At 39.2% G+C, this 16,977-nt stretch overlaps 1 long non-coding RNA gene across 1 annotated transcript in view; it reads right to left on the reverse strand.

Annotated features, from left to right (window-relative positions):
- The window catches only part of LOC135499146 (uncharacterized), a 64,418-nt gene extending 49,904 nt beyond the window's left edge, over positions 1-14,514 (reverse strand). Inside the window, exon 1 of the long non-coding RNA XR_010449264.1 lies at positions 14,381-14,514. This is a non-coding gene — a long non-coding RNA (uncharacterized LOC135499146). The remainder of the gene's footprint in view (positions 1-14,380) is intronic.
- Between the last annotated feature and the right edge of the window lie 2,463 nt (positions 14,515-16,977).

The raw sequence follows: 16,977 nt of genomic DNA on the forward strand, positions 1-16,977 counted from the left end.
ATAGCTCTAACAGTTACGAAACGTGCCCTGCTAACGGACAACGGACGACGACGGACGACGACGACGACGACGACGACGACGACGACGACGACGACGGACGACGGACGCCACGGTATGGGATAAGCTCACCTCTGCTAAGAGGTGAGCTAAAAAGAGCAGCACTCCTTTCTCTTCCCAGATTTTGCCTAGGAGAAAAGCTCCTCATAATTTGAGAACATGTGTCCAAAGAAATGAAGCATAAGGTGAGACGCACTCTGCCAAGTGATCTGCAATACTGTATTGTTCCATAGGAAAGGTCGTACATGTAAACCAGTTTATGCGTCTTGTTAAAGTTGCAATTCATTCATTAATTGGCCATTAAATTATGTACACCTTTGATTTAGATTCGTTCTCTCCATGCATATTAACTGAGATTAGTATGCAATCAGTATGCAAAAACTGTAAAAGACCCTTATGGGGCTGGCAGTGACATCTCCTTCGTAACATTACAGTAATATTCTGTGCCAGAATGTGAGTGTTTTATATTGTCACTTACTTGACTGTGACTTTTGTCTTTTTCAATACAGTGTATCTTACTTTTTACAACATTTTTCCGCATTTGTTTTAGAAATGTTAAAGGGAGACTACACTAGTGTGCATTCGTCAACATTCCATTTTACTTTTACAACATTTTTCAGCATTTGTACTTGTTTTAAAAATGTTTTTAAAAAGTAGACTACACTGATGTGCATTTGTTAGCATTGCCAATGGAGCTTGAAATTGAGATTTCTCTGTTCATTGTACGTTATACCTGTTGTGACTGTTTACTTGGTTCTTAGCTTTTGGTGTAATGAAATATTTACGGTATGAACCTCATACTGTCCTATTACCAGAATTACCAAGCCAGTAACCTATACATAGGACTTTAGATGTAAAATAACCTTACATTTTTTGCTATCAATAATAATAATAGTTAATCTGCAAAAATACTGTATTGTGTTTCTATTTTATTTAATACTGTAATATCGCTGAGGAGTGGGCTCCGCTTTTTCGGGTCTGTGCTGAGGGATGGAATTGACTTGACTGTGTGCTGCCACTTAACACCTGTTTGGGTACTGTAGAACTCGCCTCCCCCTTTCCCCAGATCCTATGTCCCCACCCAGAGTCTGGTGTTCAATGATAAAACACCACTGGTGCGCCCCCTTGCCCAATGACCACTGAGGACTCCAACCTCCACCGTTGTCGTCATACTTCTGCCGAGAGTGTCTTGCCCAAGGACCTATACTCCAAACTTCTGTCAAGTGTCTTGCCCAAAGACCCACATCACACAAACAACCGCACGCACTGATCGCATAAATTATTCAATTCATGACGTCATATGCAAATGAGACAAAAACCTCGTAGGAAAAAAATTTCGCGGGCCGGAAACCACCCAAGTACATGATGCCCCACTATAGCGAGGGCATAATAATGGAAGAAACGAAGACAAGATATCCTGCCTCTTTTGCCTACTATAATGCCCGGATGTTTAGGCTCTACCCATCGAGGCGGTAGTAGAAATCGGGTATTGTCGGGCTTGGGATCTTATTTGTGAGTGGATCCAGTAAACTGTACCCACTGGTTGTCGACAAAAAGAGAAACGAAATAGTCCAAATATTGCGTGGCCATCCCTAGTAGACTGTTACATAAAATCTCGGAGCTTTGAACTCAATGATTTAGATATAATAGAGATACGAAGACAATACTGACATAAACAGCGAGAGGTTGTGCCCTTCATTTTTTCGACAGATATGAGAAGTTGGTGATGGCAATGATTTAATTAGAGTTCTTTTCGAAGTTCGTTGTTCTTCTCCACATGTTCATATTTATTAGGTTTGCATTGAATACATTGTCGTTATTTAATCGACTAATTCTGGGTATCATATGGTCCCTTGTTTTGTCCTCAGGATATCAAATATTTTCAATTCTGACCAAATACAACGAGTTTTATAACATGCTTGATGTTGGCAATCGTTAAAGAGATCCAGTCGTGGCATAAGTCTTTCTTTAGACGAGTTAAACGTGGTAAAAATAAATATATTGGTGATTACTTCTTATGCAGCTCATTGGCTACGGAAACATAATCAACTACCTGAGGGGACCTCGAAACTGCTAACATTTTTCAATGGAAGCTTATTTCCGCCTTAGGATTTAACCGGGGCGTTTTCATAAGCGTTTCGCTATGTTTCCTTTAATGAGAATATCTCATTAGATGCCAATAAATGGTATATGTATATGATACCATAAGACACTACATGTAGTCCATTAAACGAAGACCACATACTTAATTGCTTACAAAAAAACTTAGTTCTCAACTGTAAGCGACAAAATATGGCGCTTTTCACATCAATGTTGTTATCTAACTAGTTTTATAGAAATCAATGAATTCAAATCGACCGTTGATTTGTGTTATATCTAGTGCAGTGGTACGGATTTGGCCCGAATCAATGAGTGACCCGGGATGGCACTGCCCCAACACAAGTGTTATTGTTTTCGAAACGGGTCGTTGCTTGGAAACCAAACGTTGATTTGTGATTTGTTGGGTTTTTTTTATTCTTGTGTCGTCATTGGTCTGCATGGGGAGGAAAAAGAACTACACCTTCTGGTATCAATGTCTTGTTTTGTATTGCGCAACCCTCCATACTGGTCACGGCAAGTCTCCATTGGTACCACAGCTCTCCCGGGCAATTTACGGGAATATCACGATGAAGCCCATTTTTAAACTAGGCTAGAAACAGAGCTGAGGTACAAAGCATTGATAGAATGATAAATATAATTCGATGAAAAAATATACTCCGAACAACCAGTATACATGTATATAAATGTATCGGGTAACAAGTGCTTAAAAAATTAATTTATGGTATTGATGTGACAGGCTGACAATGTTAGAATAGGCAGTTGTGTTAGTAAATTTTTATAAGCCGAATGAAGCCGCATGCAATCGATCGGTTTGCCATGAACTCAACCGATAAGTTCTGGAGTAGGGCTCATGGTAAACTTGTGCAGGCACATACCATTCTATCTTATGAGATGACTCAAAATCAGTGTACATTATGACAAAACACATGTAAAGTTTAAGCCAAACGGCGTTTGCAACAATGTTGATACGATAAACCTTACCCATGTAAGTCGAAACAAGCTCTTATTGGGAAATGAACCATTTTCTAATCTTAAAAACCAAAAAAGTAGGTTTCAAAATAACAAACTGGTTAAAAACCCGATTAAATAAAAATTGAATGATTAAAAAAGAAACACTTAAGTCCTCTGGTAGTCAGGTTCAGATCGGGGTTATTGTCAGTAAAATTTGATTTCAATCAAAACATGTCAACTTTTGATCACAGACTTCGAGATATTTGGAGTTTTTCCGACTTTTACCACGAACGTAGTATATAAACCTGCTGTAAAGCTCGTTGTAGTCGGTCGAAATTGATAAGTAATGAATAGTCCATTAGGTGACAACAAGTGAAACTATACGATACCCTAACATAGCACATTAAGCACCGACAACTTACTGAACTGCTAATAAACAACAAAAATATGCGAAAATGTAAAGAGGGAAAAACATTTTTTAACCTTTTTTGGTCAACTGAGATTGCTCTGAGAGTGAGAAATTAGAAATGTTGTAGAAGCTTTTTGGTCCGCCAAAAAATATGGCGCTGAAGTTGAGAAATAAAACATTTTTGTGGACATTTCATTTCTGGTCAACTGAAAAATATGGGGGTGAGACTAGGAAATGAAACGTTTTGTTGACGCTTCCTAGTCCTCCAAAAATATGGCTTTGAAGTTTAGTAATAAATATTTCTGTGGACATCTTTTGGTCCTCTGAGTAAAGAGAAATGAAACTTTATTTGGATGGTTTTGGTACAGTTAAAAATATTGGTTTGAGACTGAAAAATAACGAGACGTTTTTTTATCCACGGAAAATATGGCTGTGAGATTGAGAAATTAAACATTCTCTGAAGCTTTTTGGTTCTCAAAGATAATGGCTTCGAAGTTGAGAAATAAAATTTTCTGTGGACATTTTTTGTCCACTGAGTTTATTATGTGGCATTGAAATAGAGCAATTAAAAACATATTGGGGCACTGAAAAATATGGGTGTGAAACTAGGAAATTAAACATTTTCTAAAAGGTTTTAATTAAAGTCCTAGAAAAAACATGGCTTTAGTTGAGAAATAGGAATTGCTGTGGACAATATTGTGGTCTACAATAAAGTAATGTCACATTGAAAGAGAGAAAAGAAGAAACATTTTTGTGGATACGTTTTGTGCGCTGAAAAATATGGGTTTGGAAAAATAAACTTTTAGTCCACTGATTAATGAGAAGTTGAACATTTTCTGGATGCCTTTTTGCCCTCAAAGAAATATGGCTATGAAGTTGAGAAATATTTTTTTTTTGTATACATTTGCTGGTCCACTGAGGAAGATGGCTACAAGATTAAAGATATATTGACAATATGTATTTATAATTTACTGGACGCCATGATGAAGCCCACTTTAAGTCTGCTACCAACGCAGCTAAAATGCACTAAAAATTAGACATTACAACAATAATTCAACGTTCACGTACGAGTTTCAGGGGCTTTGCAAAATCTCCCGAGTATAAATTGCTGACTAGTATTGACGTGAACGATCCAAAAATTCAGACAGTAGTGTTAGTAACTTTTGATTAGCTGCTAAAAACCAACCCGCAGCGTGCATTCATTGATCAGTTTGCATTTTGTTATAAAAACAAATAGTTTGCAATTACATGTATTTGCAAACTTGTGACAGACACATACTGAAATGACTCAGAATTAATGTACACGTCTTGAAATATATTTCAAAATGCTTAAGCCAACCGCATTTCAAACAATGTTAGTACGATATACCATTCACGCCTTAAAGGGGGACTATAGGCAGGAGCAGCGGGGTTAAATTGGCCACCTTCGGGTGACTCATATGCACAGTAAGGGTACTCGGTCATGTTAGATTCAGCACTACATATATACAAGCCATTAGGCTAATATGGGTCGTCGCAACACGGGAGGATGCACGGAATGTCACTAAAAAACCATCTCGAAATATTATTCATTACATATTTCGACACTTCGACACGCATCTTTTTCTAGTGAACAAACAGACCTATATCATCGCTTATGGTGACGAACTCGGATATCAGTCCGCTAGAGAAACCCGGCCCGAGAACAACCCATTTACCGCCATTTCCTGGACACAGCACACCCTCGCCGTGCCAGGCTAATCATTCCACATTTTACTATGCTCCAATGATTATCCTGGCCCCAAATGTTAATCACTATTACAAGAAAATTGTAATACTTTATCCAGCAAAAATATCGCATTTTCTCTCGATAGAAAATTTCAAAATGTTTAGAAATTGAGATTCCATTAAAAAGATCCGTCATATTCGGTCAGTACCCTTTTTTGATAATGTTTGTCTGCACTATTTTGCGAAGGGCTACACACTTCGCGGCATGCGATTTGGATATTGCCTGTTCACTCAGTCTGCAGCCAATCAACAAGCAGCCTGAGATTTGAATTTGTTGTGATTTCTTTGGCGTGCAAATTGGACACAGCAGACGGGCTAACCACGTGACATGGAGTCTGGAACATGTATAGGTCACGCCTGCTGATTTACAATCATTAACATTCAATTGTAGAAAGAATAAGTCGGCGCCGTCAGCTTGAATATACATACTCCGGATGCTAATTTTTGAGTTACGCTCCGCCTCTGACAAAGTTGTAAACACGTCAGGAAATGGCGATCGCACGCTGACATTTAGCGAAAATTCCCAACTTCCATCGGTGATTATGAAACAATAACACAACGAAAAGGAGAGATACAGAAATATGTATCTAATAAGAGTCTTAGTTACGTGATACGCGTGAGATATTTGATTGTCTGTGGTTTTGTTGGGTGAAATAAGCGATTTTATTGGGGCATGTTTTCGTGTGCGTGGTCACGTATACAGAATGGTGTTTTGCATAGCATTCCCGATCGGCCGAAGCCGCTGAGCTGAAACAAATCGATTCACCGCCTACACTTTTACTCCGATTTTGCTGAAAATCGGTGACAAAGAGGCTTGATGTATTCCGCACAATTCGTAGGAAGCGAATTTCGAAAATAATGATGAAAAATGTTTTTTCTAAGTAAAAATGGCCGTTGCTAGGCATGGTTGCTAGGCCATGCTGCCACAGACATATCCACGGAAAAACTGCCAATAAGGTTCTGCACTGCGTTAGCGACGACCCAATATCCATTGTACAAGCCTGAATAGTTTTGACGTACTGTGAGATGGGAGACAACCCGAATTGTCGACTTTGTGTAACTTTATCTTGCCTACCTAGCAGCTGCCTAGAGTGTCCATTTAACGCTGTTAAATGTTTGCCGAAACAAACACATCGATGAGAAAATGAACCATTTACTAGAAATTAGACTTCAAATTACAAAACTGTTAAAGGAGCATTGGTATTATCAACAGCATTATTACCAGACTGTCTGCCGTCCCCTCCGTCACCTTCTATTCCACAGTCGGAGTTCCCATCATTAAATAACGGTTTAGTTCAAAACCAGGCAATTGGCATTTGGCAATGTCAATGTGCCAAACGACAACTGCACGACAGATTAGAGATATCCTACAGTGCACTTCAGGTAATTTCATTAAAGATGGATTGATGGACTCAACCAAGTCATACAGCAATGAGATAGTATAGTCCGGGAGCTGAGTGACTTTAGAAATCGTTTTCCTAATTTCTGTGATGACAATTTCTTTTCAAGAATATTTCTTAATATCTAAGAGTCAAAGTTCTCTGTGGACAATAAAGTGCTTTGTTCTTGAAATTTAATTCTCTCCTTCCATTTCGAAATCTTTTCCAAATTTCTCGGTGGACAATTTTAGTTTAAGAATATGTCAAAAAACATTTTAATCGAAATTCTCTGTGGAAATATTCGCTTTCAAATTTCTATCTCTTCCCTTTTGAAATGTTTTCCGAAATTTTTCTGTAGACGATTTCATTAAGTACATATTCTACTCAACCTTCAATCATATCAAAGCTTCTTGCTTCTATTTCAAAATTGATTCCCAATTTTCTCTGCGGACAACTTCCGTTCAGGATGTTTCATAACGCATATTCCTATCAAATTTCAAAGCGCTTTCAAAGCGCTCTCTCTTCAATTTCAAACTCCCAAAATGTCAGTTCAATAATATTTCAAATAGAACTATCAGCAAAATTTTCGGTGTGGTACTATACACTCTTCAAATATCTCTCATCCACTTCAAAAAGTTTTTTCCTATTTTCTCTGTGGACAATTTCAATTCAAAAACATTTCAAAAAATTATTCTAATCAAACTTCTTTGTCGACAAAATCACCGTATAATGTATTCCCTCCATTTCAAAATTGATTCCTTATTTTCTCTGCGGACAATTTCGATAAAATTCTTATGAAACTTCTTTGTAGACGATTTCCAGTTCAATAACAAACTATAAGCAAAATTACTTGACTGTGGAGGCTCTTTAAAATTTTCTCTTCCGCAAAAGTCATATCACTTCTATACATCGAAATCCCTTGTCAACTTTCACTGCATTTTTGTCGATAGGAAAAAAATTACCGAATGTGCTCAATGCCATTTCTCTCAGTGGACGAAATCAATTTTTAAAATTTCCAAAAACATATTTGTTTGATATCGATGGCATGTTCCTCATCAGTGGACCAAAGAATGTCTACCAAAATGTCATATTTCTCAACTTTAAAGCCATATTTCTTTGACGACCAAAAAGCGTCAATAAAAATTGTTTGATTACTCAGTCTCAAAGCGATATTTTTTAGTGGACCTAAGAACGTCATAAAAAAAGTTTATTTTTCCCAACTCATATTTTTTCAGGAACAAATTTCGTCGAAACGCTAAATTCCTGAAATAGAGATATTAAAATTTCAGTCGAAATTTTAATTTCTCTATTTCAACGCCACATTACAATGATCACTCAGTGGACCAAAAAATGTCCACAGAAATTGTATTTCTCAGCCTCAAAGCCATATATAGGACTAAAAAGCGTCCACGAAATGTTTGATATCCTAGTCTCACACCCATATTTTCTAGTGCCCAACATTGTAACCGAACTTTTTTAATTTCTTTATTCTTTTATTTCCGACTTCAAAGCAATTTTTCTTTGAGAATCAAAAGCGTTTAAAAGGGGTGAAATTTCTCAGTCTCAAAACGAAATTCTTCTGTACTTCCTGAGAAAATTAATTTTTCAATCACAAATCCATATTTTTCAGTGCACCAATAAAATTACCACAACATGTTTCATTTCCATATTCACGTCTTGACCCTCAATGTACTGATATTGCTTAATTTCCAGACAAGGCGCGTCATTACCTTGGCAAAGAATACAGCAAGCATTTGTATGCAATCTATTTCAAGCTATTACTCACTCATACGGCATCGCTGTACACACAATGGTAACAAGTTAGCGTGATGCCACTGACATGACTGATCATCACTGCTGCTCGACGCAAGGGCCCAACGCGCCGCGTATCGGCAAAAAAGCGAAGCTGGCGAAACATTTATAACGGGTCACCGTCACTTATTATTGGACTTATAGCGCATTTACGGGGTTGCAACTATTTTGCTTTATAGTGTCACCAGGAAAGAAAAGCATGCGACCTAACGCCGATCTATTTGTATAAAGTGATAATTGGAAGGTATATAGTAGGAAATATCAATAAAATAATCATTCCATGTCGTCTTTTGAGGGCATTTTTGATTGTAAAAAATATATGTGTACGTCACCGTAGTCTCTGCAATGATAATTTTATCAGAGCAGTCTCGCGCAAGTAGAAGTTCTTTACCTATTAGTTCTTCACTTATTAGTCTCAACGTCTGGCGCAAAGCCAGACGTTTTCCATTACGATTTCACTACGATGTTTGACAAGAAGGAGCAGTGCGCGAGATATGCTAATGAGCAGACTTCCCTCGCTTGAGTTTCTGAAGAATGTTCCATATCGCGCTAAGCTCATCACTGCTGATTATGACAGGCGTGCAACGGTAGGTATCTGCTCCCCAACTTCCACCCTAATACGGTACAAGTTACCATTTGATGGGAATGGGACAATGCCCTCACTGTGTATGGAGTCATAGGGATAAGAAGACATTATTCATTAGTGTTGGTACAAATGATTTTGCCCAAAAAGCATGCGCATTCAAAAAACAAAATATGCAAGGTATCACGTACATGACCATGACGACGTGCAGAAAGTGAACTGGCCAGTGCATACCCTATGGCTATGTACTAGTAAACGGCTTGTGGTATTCGACTCGATGACTCGACGACGCGATGACTCGATGACGCGATCAAGTTGGAATCTTTTTAAAGAATATCACTGCCTGGACTGTAATTTATACATAGAATCATAAGTGGAGGAAAATAAAAAAGAACCGATCATTACCAACCCCTTTCCAGCTGTTTTCACCGTATCTAATCCGACCATTTTTCGTTTCCTACAAGTTCGCATTTTTGATAAAACCATGCGCCATGTTGCTATGCAAGCTTACCGTCAATACAGCTGAATACACCTAAATAGAGCTGGTTCAGATCAACCTCCTACCCAGGTTCTTTACGAGCAGAAATTCCAATGTTAAAATGACACGCGAGTTCCTGGAGACAAGGTTGGCTCTGGATATCCGTTCAGCACGGCAATATTAAATGTCCTATACACCATTCCAGAAATGGGGCGCTGAGTGTCCGAAATAGTGATGTCATAAGGGGAAACTAGGCCTGTGGTGGAGGGACAAAGGAGATAGTCATGGTTGACCAACACACTTGGATGCCTTTAATGACGGACAAGGGGGAAAAAGTTAGTTCCAATGCAAGCCACCAATTTCGGAAAGCATGTATAGGGGCTGATGTATTGGGGGGGGGGGGGGGGGGGAGATGTCAAGGGGCGGAAGAGGGACTGAGTGACTGAGTCTAAAAAACTGCACATGTGCGAAATTCCGATTGTTGACAGACTACCACATGACATCTGACATTGGCCACTAGAAGCTTGTTTGTCAATTAAATCTCCGGTCATTTTGCATGCTATGAAACTTCCGCGAGTCCTTTAAATATCAAAATCAATCGCGGGGACCAATCTTCAGTGGCCATGGCTGGGGGGGGGGGGGCACATCCTTCTACATACCGTAGCTGGGTATGGGAAGGCCGAGCTAAAACCTCTGCTGTTACAGCGGTAGCCCGGAGACCAGGATCATGGGATTCCGTATTTTAGCAAAATCCATAGCAACGATCGCGTCATCGAGCCATCGCGTCGTCGAGTCATCGAGTCGAATACCACAAGCCCTAGTAAACATGGTAAACATGAACAACATCATTATTCATCGGCAGTTCATTTTACTCCGAGCTTTTCCTGAAACATATAGCCATGATGATTAGGCCTACCATGTACCATGACCAATAACAGCACTAGCTAGATCATGTCGATGTCAACAAGTTCACATGAACCGTATAATCCCGCATGGCGCATGTGGGCATGCGTCTAAACCAAAGCCCCAAAATCACTTGTTTTGGTCTATTTCACTTGTGTTTCCCCCGTCTCCCAGTCCATAGTACATTTACAGTTTACAATCCCCGATCATGGCCCAACAAAAGGTCATCGGTTGACTAAAGGAACACAACTGTTCAATGGATTTATAGTTGAATGCGATCAAACTACGTCTTTTCAATCGCGGATTGTAAATTTAACCCCAAGGGCCTAGGGAAGGCCCTATAACAATACTTTCGACACAGTTATTATCTCCGCTGCCTCCACCATGTTACACACAGTGCTCACTGAGCCTCATGGAATAATGTCTTTCACCGTTGAATAATTTTTCATATTCCATGCCTACAACTTCAATTTCTTCATATTCCATGGCTAGAAGTTCAATACTAATATAATATCCAAGATAAAATTACAAGAAGTAGTCAATAGGGGTCTCTCACCTCTCACTGTATGTCCACACTATTCACGCTTGTACGAGGAATACATTCAATGCTGAATCTAACAACACCCAGTGCCCTTACTCTGTATATTAGTCACTGGAAGATGGCCCATTTCACTCTTTGCTTCTACTTCACCTATAGTCTCATTGCAAACGCCTCAGTTCTATGATATCACATTCACTTTCAGCTGTCATGCAACGCAACAACTGTGCTATCTGCCATCGCACATCAACGAAGAAGTGCAACCGCCCACATTCCACCTCACGTCTGTACGACCAGCTGCAATCCTCGAGGACGCCCCACTGTACCACGATTTCACTACGATGTTTGACAAGAAGGAGCAGTGCGCGAGATAGGCTAATGAGCAGACTTCCCTCGCTTGAGTTTCGGAAGAATGTTCCATATCGCGCTAAGCTGACCACTGCTGACCATGACAGGCGTGCATTGGACTGATACAGGTTGGGACTGAACATTGAATATGCTGGTGGTGACGCTTTCTGATGAGAAGTTGGTCGTGACTGATGCAGTATCCTTGGACTTGTCCACAGCATCGTTCAATCATTGCTCTCTGAGCTGCCTTGATTCTGTACTTACCCAAATACTAAGACCAAATGCCTGTTGACTGTGCTTTAAGAGAGACTGGCGCCATGCCTAGAGATATGACTGACCCCTATTGGCAAATTTGTATGACTTTATCTTGCCTACCTAGCTGCTGCCTATAGTCTCCCTTTAACTGCGGAACACTTCAAAGTCGATAAAATGCCATGGTCCACCTTTTTATGTGTTCAGACCGCCATTTTCAAAATAATCAAGTCAGGACACTGCCTTCTAGTCTCATAATAAATTTTGCTTTCCTCAATAATAACATTTCTTCTTCTTCAATGCTTTCATCATTCCAAACTTCTCCTCCTCTGACTTTTACAGGGGTACAGTCATGGCAATCAAAACCCAAATACTGAGACCAAATGCCTGGTTGACTGTGCTTTAAGAGAGACTGGCGCCATGCCTAGTCTCTCTTAAAGCACAGTCAACAGACACCAACCCCCTCAGACTCAGAAACCACAAACGCCCAACCCTTCCTGCTACCTTAATACTTCTGGATCAGAGGTCTAATATCTCGGCAAATATAGCGTTTTTGTGTCTCATTCAAAAACAACAATATGCTTTGCATCGAAACTTACGCGCGCAGTGTCCAGAGAAGGTAAACAGGGCCAAACGAGTGAAGTAGGTTTTAAATCCAGGTCACATAGCAGAGCAGTGATCTAAAAAGCCTCCTTTTGATATGTTGTAGGAAATGAGATTTTAAATTGGTTTCTACGGAATCAAGGCAAATCAAGACAAAATACATTATAAAGTCATTTTCGACCACACTGCCACTTAAAAACAAATAAAAAACACGCTGGTCTCACTCAGAGGCACCATGTTGCTATCTGTTGGTAATACATTTATAGGGTCTAAATCCTACCGTTCAAGATGTATGCATACATTAATACTTGTACTCCTTTACAGAGCTCCTATGCTAAAATTCTAACCTCTATATCACCTACACCCACCACTGGAAAAACTTATAAAACTGGGTTTCTATGGGCAGGTAGGCCTACTCTATCACTCAACACATTCAAATCATTTGTAGCTTCTATGTTAAGTAAAACTAAATGAAACAGGGAGAGAGAGAGAGCGATTTACTTTCCACAGAATATTTTCCTTATAATAAATTTTGAAATATTCGTGAAATAAAAATTTTAATTAAGAAATTTGGATAAGGATTTCGAAATTGACGATAGAGAAATTAGATAGTGATTTCGTGAACTGTGATATTGCATATTTTTAAACATGAAAATTAGTAGAATTAGCCATGGATGTCTTTATGAATTATATATAAAATACACTACAGGAGAACTAGATAAATATCACTACAAAAGAGTCAACTATTAAAGGTGTCAATAACGAGTAGATGCAAGAAACTGATATTATAGGTGAATTTATTAAACATGTTGAAAGACACTTGCTTTACTATTTTCATGCTATAGTTTCACCGGTCTAAGTCAGCTGGATTATATTTTTCATGAAATCGAAAACAGACCAATCCGAGACATGACGTCGAGTAAAACCGGACAATATGGTTTTGCTAACGCGATGTCAATGTAAAACATGAGGAATCGCATCAGGCGGCAATAATATCGTATTTTACCTTTGTTGATTATTCAGGAACGATATTCAAGAAATGATCTCATGTTGGTGAATCTGGAATGAATATTGTTTTTTTTCTGGTTTTTATCATGCGCATGCATCCGCTTAATAGAACGCCGGTCTTTTGTTTGAATTGTAACTTTCAATTATTTGTCTTTTTTGCGGGGGAGGGGGAGGGGCTCAACATTGAAATAGATGTCGTTTTTTTCACTATCTTTAGTGTACTTATCAGTCGATCTATTTGTTTTAAAAAAAAACACGAAGCCACACCAGGGTCTTTCAAATAAAGAGTCAGGTCACGACAAGTTTCTTTTGATCCCACAGCTCTCTCGGGCAATTAACTGGAAGCCATGATGAAGCCCTTTTTAATTCAGCTACAAACTGAGCTGAGGTGCAAAACAATGATGGAATGACACCAAAGTTCAACGAAAAAAATTTACTCGGCACATGAGGTACACAATGATTTATCGCGTTACAAATACATAGAATACAAATTATATCGATGTGAACGATCTTAGAATTCAGGCATGTGTGTTGAGTATCTGCTAATTGCCAAACATAACAATAATCAAATCGCAGTTAAGCTGATCACTGATCGCTTTACAATTTGTTATAAAAAATCCATAATTAGGTTGTTATCAATAGCAAACTTGGCACATGTAATGTAAATTGTTTCTTATGAGGTGACTCAAAAATTGATGTAAACATCATAAATGTTTGTGTTCTGGATTTTTTACCGTGAACGCGAAATCAAACAAGCTGTAAAACTCGTTGGGCATGCGGAATTGGCTTGGGTGTACCACATGACCCAAGAAAACCCCGTCCCTACGCGCGTCTTTCGAAATGGGTGGTGGCTTTGATGTTGAAGTCATACGTTCCCGTGTTGCCTGACTCTTTATTTTGAAAGACTCTGGTCACACCGACCTTTTAGAGCGTGATGATCTGATGACATGTTCAGTCATTTCTTCTGGGGGTAAACTAAGTACCATTATTGACCCTGTTCAGAGTCAGGTTTCAACCTAGCTATCCCCAGTACATACATGTACTACCAAATTGATTGAATACGCAGGTTCAATAGAATCTTTGCTCAACCGAAATAGATGCACCACTTTCGCCCCACAATTTCAAAGATGTATATTAAGTATGAATTGAACATATTGGTTATGAATAAACAACAAATTGGAGCCAAACTCACCGATTTCCTGTGAGGTATAACTCTCTTTTAAATATTCCAAAAAGCATATACAATGTACTCCTTTCTTACTCATGAACTAAATGGATAAATAATCTTATACATGTGAAACTTGAATTGGTTCAAGTGGTCAGCTGATGATTTCCTCCTTACCATGCAGGCTATCACTGATAATAGCAAAACAGGTTAGAACTAGATCTGACTAAGCACAGACATTTTGTTTAATCTTCAAAAAATGTCTTGTATAAAATTTTGTTTTATCTACAGCTCATCAGTCACACTGTCTGTTGGCGTGTGACGTTGAGCAAGCCAACAAGCAAGACTGCAACAGATGAACATGCCGAAAGGCCTGGTGCAATGGCAGGCTGGGGTCAAGAAGCGCAAAAGTGCCCATGCCGCTTATGCATTGGGTTTCCAACATTTCACTAGAGGTTACTGGCCACATTCGTCTGCTGCGGCGTTTCTTTCCAAATTGGTTACCAACGCCACCGCTAACCGGATAGCATTTGTACTGGCCGCTATATATTGTTAGGCCACCCACTGAGCCCTCTGCAACGCCATGTTATTTTTAGACGGAAAGCCCCCACGCCAAGAGTTACTTTGAGAATGGAAACCCCTCAACCTAATGGGTGATGTCATTGTCAGTGCAAAATGGTAGGTGATAAAGTATGGAATTAGTGAAACCTTGGAAACACTGATAAACCTTGGAAACACTCCTTAAAATGCATAAAAACATGAAATAATGCCATTCGAACCTAACGTGGTTACGAATCAACATTTGGAGCTTATTCTTACATGATCAGATCGGAATTTTATGGTAATTTAGAAATCTGTCGCATATCCGATTCAATAGTCTATATTTTAAAACAACCCAGTTGTACCTCGCCTCCAGTGTACAGTACTGATCTCCCAAATATGGGAAGACACGCCCACCACACACCCATAATATGGACCAATAGCGCTCCGCTTATAAATACGCCACCACCACGCGGGGCCTTTTCGATCAGACGAGTTGCTTGGGAAGTTGGGGGCCTGTCATGCATTATGCATGGATAAGGTTGACGACTATGTCTAGGCCTAATTGTCTATGATTGACTGATATTTTATAACAAACGATGAATAAAAGAAGCCTAGTCATGTATGTTTATCACCGAAGTTTGCGGATGAAAATTTCCTTCGCCGTGAGCGATTTCTTACATCTTCCAGTACGCATCGAGGGATGCAGAGATCTTTGTGACGTCACCAGTTCTAAGCGGTTTTTTTTATTCACGTGTGTGTTTGTCCTATGATCTCGTGCATCTAGTACCGAGCATAATACTTTATCGTCTATGAAATACAAAACAATCATAAAAACTAATTTTTGCTTCCATTGAAGAGAAATAAAATATTTTAACGACCACAGCGCATTGCCAATTGATGACGTCATCCTCCACATTAAAAATGTTGGCTTCTGAACTAACTGGCAAATTGCTATCAATAAAGTCAGCTGGGACGAGACTGTCAGTTGGGAGGGTATAAATCGTGGAAGGAACGCACCCGATTTCCCGCGCTATTTGCACAGTGATTCCATGGTTTACATTGAATATTACAAAGTTTATCAGTGTTTCCAAGGTTTCACTAATTCCATACTTTATCTACTACCGTGCAAAATACTCGATCACCTAATTTCTACATGGATTTCCAAATATTAATGAGATTTCTTCGATAAATCACCAAATTAAGTGCCAAAAAAGAAATATTTAGGAAACCGGGTGCTCAAATGTTTTAAAAGATATGAATTCATTTAGGATTGGTCAACCACCAAAAAATCAATTTACCAAATATCGTCGCAAAGTGGGAAAATATCTTTGAGAGAGGTATGTTCAGCGAAGATTGCGAAAATATCATCTTTCGAAAAATTGATCAAACTCGGTTGATTTTGCTTGGAATTTGATGAAATAAACACCAATTTTTTCTTTCAATAACTAACAATTTCGCCATCTTTGATCAATCGCTCTCCCCGAACAGTCGTGCATGCTACAGAGGTTTTAGTCTCTGCCACAAATATGGCGCGAGTTAGTACCAAATTTTTACCGATAGGTGACAGTAGCAGCGCAACGCAGAGAGAAACGCTTTTTGAGCGCTGCGAACGGGGGCGCGGCCAACTGACTGCATTAGGAAAGGGGAAGGATATGTCTTCTAACAATTGTGGCAATAATAAGTTCTAAAGTAACGCACTGAATAAATTGACTTGAGTGACTCTAATTGTATGAATGAATTGTCGTCTGCTATGACTGCAAGTGAACCTGCATCGACTATTGGTCAGGAGTTTATGATGGTTCATTGTATTTGAGGTTACACCCTGTGATGTAAGATGAACTGTGTGGACAAAGTGGTATAAATATAGTTAGCTCAAGCTGGTAAAAATCAGTAACCAAATATTTACTGATGATGTCCACAGTGTCACCTGCCTTGTGTGTGGTCTCACTGTACTGTAGTATTGGGGATGGAGCGCATCACCCAAGATAACCACAAAACGCAAACACGATTCCCCGGGAGAAAAGAGCGGAGTGGCCTGGGGATTGACATTGACTTTGTTATTAAGCACAGACCGATGCCCT

This window comes from Lineus longissimus, chromosome 14 (assembly GCF_910592395.1).
Source record: "Lineus longissimus chromosome 14, tnLinLong1.2, whole genome shotgun sequence".
In the NCBI taxonomy this organism is placed as follows: domain Eukaryota; kingdom Metazoa; phylum Nemertea; class Pilidiophora; order Heteronemertea; family Lineidae; genus Lineus; species Lineus longissimus.